General features: G+C 46.4%; 1 non-coding gene across 1 annotated transcript; it reads left to right on the top strand.

Moving 5' to 3' along the window:
* The first annotated feature begins 547 nt into the window (after positions 1 to 547).
* LOC142653733 (U2 spliceosomal RNA) lies at positions 548 to 730 on the top strand. Its single transcript, XR_012848649.1, has one exon. It is a non-coding gene; the product is annotated as a U2 spliceosomal RNA (small nuclear RNA).
* The last annotated feature ends 1,772 nt before the right edge of the window (positions 731 to 2,502 follow it).

Below are 2,502 nucleotides of genomic sequence, written 5' to 3'. Positions count from 1 at the left end.
AGATTAAAGAAATGGTGTCTCGGATATATGGCAGGGAATTCCCACTGGATCCTAAGATATACCTGTTGGGCTGCATGGGAGGGGTGGAAGAAGATAGGGCTGAATTGCTATCCATTAAAAAAGTACTATATCACGCAAGAAAATTGATTGCTAAATACTGGCTGCAGGGGTATCCCCCGGAGGTTTCTGAACTAGTGAGTTATGTTACTTATACGGTGGCTTTGGAGCGAAGAATATATATGAAACGTGGAGCGATTCATAAATATGATAAGCAATGGGGTAAATGGGCACAATACTATGGATTGGGAGGTCAATAAAAGTGGAGTGAGATATATCAAGGGATAGAGACATGGACGCGCAGGGGGGGAAGGGGTGTGGAAGGGGGTTAAGGTTGGGGGGTGGGGATGTTATTAAAGAACCAAATGGGAAATATGTAATGTATACACAGAATTTATACGAAAAGATGATATGTGTAATGTAAATTTTATTTCTCTGCTGAAAGTGGATTTATAGCAGATGACAGATGTATATTGTGTATTTTCAATAAACAGTTGTTTGATTTAAAAAAAAAAAAAAATCTGTTCTTATCAGTTTAATATCTGATACGTCCCCTATCAGGGGACCATATATTAAATGGATTTTTAGAACAGGGAGATGGAAATAGAGCTTGCTCTGTCCACTCCACGCATTGACCTGGTATTGCAGTATCTCCAGGACCGGTGCACCCTTTCCTTATGTGTTGACTAAAATCAGATTTCAAAAGTGTTTTTTGCTTTTGCCATTGTTTTTTTCTTGCACATTGGATCTCTCCTTTAATACGATTATTTGAAAGCCTGTTCCAGTACAATGCCTTGATACAATGCATGTTGTGTAATGTGTGATAATGACCTCATTATTAAATGACTTCATTAATAGATTGCCACCTCTTGTGTTGGCTGTGTTGTGTAAGTGTTTCTGTGTTTCCAGCATTTTAATTTGGTACAGCTCATTCACCTTCCTTTTCCTCTCTCCCTCCTCCTAGGTAAGTGAAAGAGATGCACCTGAGCCAGTCTGTCAGCCAGCCCACAGCCACTGATTGACTGTGGTGCTGGCTGCATCAAGTAGTGGAATAGTGACATAGTGGAGTAGGGGAACAGCCATTGCATCCGTCACAATGGACCTGTGTGTGTGCACTAGATGGATGTAATGGAATGAGCTCTCCTCCCTACATTTGAAAGAAGTAAGAATTGAAGTTGCAACAAATCCTTGCCTACAAAGAGACCACCAATTTGGATTTGTTACTATGTTACCTGGAAGAATAACAAACTGTGCAAGGATGGAGGTTGTAGGAGGAAGGACAAGAAGGTGTCAGTAAAGTTTGAAGAGGATGCCTATTTGCCATTTAGCAATCCTGTGTCCCTCTTGTGGCCTCCTGGAAGCAGCTAGCAAGCTGTGCAGACAATACGGGGGGCACATGTTGAAGTGTTGCCCTCCTAGGCAACACTAAGTGACTGACTGAGCAGCAATGTCTAATATAAGGTTCTGACGGAACTTTGGGCGTGTCATAGTGGGGCCCTAAGAAGTGAGAGCAAGCTTTAAGACATCATAATGGGACCTCAGACAGACAAGCCTGGGCCCAGGCAGTGTTGGTCAGTGTTTGTCAGCAGGCACTGTATTGCAGGTGATCGAAGGCGTGAAGGGAGAAGGGGTGGCTGTGGGCATGCACTTGCTGCTGCCAGAGTTTGTCTGCATGGCAGGAGGGCATTTGGGCTGGCTGCCTGTGTGAGTCGGCAGGGCCCCATGGAGGTGCCTAGGAGTAGGCTGAATCGCTGCAAGGGGTTAACTGCAGTATTGGCCAGGCTCTGCCAACGAGCGCCACTTTCAGGTTATCGCTTCTCAGCCTTTTGACTAAGATCAAGTGTAGTACCTGCTCAAGCTGAAGTTAGTAATCATCCCTGCCGGTGGTTGTAGGGCCATCGTAGGGGGATGACAGAACGCTGAGGAGAGGGCAGGGAACCACAACGGTCATCGCTCTGGTGTACGCATTTGGTTTAAAGGTACCATTTGTAGGTGACCAGGCGACCGCCGGATCGAGGTCAGGAGGTCGGGTAGTATGAAAGCCCGAGTTGCTATGTGCCCCAGGGCTGGTGACCCTGGGGTGCCCTAACTCACTGGGGGTGGGATCCCACTGAGTGAAGGCACATTTGCACGCACTCTTCTTTCACACTTCTAAGCACACACCTTTTTTCTTCTGGCTGGGAGATGAGGATTTTTTTATACCTGGCGGATGTCCAGGCTGTATCACAGCGCAAATCCACTTATTTAATTTTGTTTTTCACTGTGTGTTTGTCACGTTTTGTCACAAGGATTTTGGGATGCGGTGCCCTTTTGGGACCCTCCTGAGTTCTAGGGGGAAAATGTGTGGCCATCTGGTTCCGTTTTACCCTGCAACCCGGCCTCCCTTCTTCGGAGGGGAGGTGCACTTTTGATGCAGGCTCCAGGGTGGACACTGGGGTGGCAGCC

The sequence above is a fragment of the Rhinoderma darwinii genome, chromosome 5 (genome assembly GCF_050947455.1).
Source record: "Rhinoderma darwinii isolate aRhiDar2 chromosome 5, aRhiDar2.hap1, whole genome shotgun sequence".
NCBI lineage: Eukaryota > Metazoa > Chordata > Amphibia > Anura > Rhinodermatidae > Rhinoderma > Rhinoderma darwinii.
Note: the sequence above shows the minus strand (reverse complement) of the source record. Positions and strands in the feature narration are given on the sequence as shown.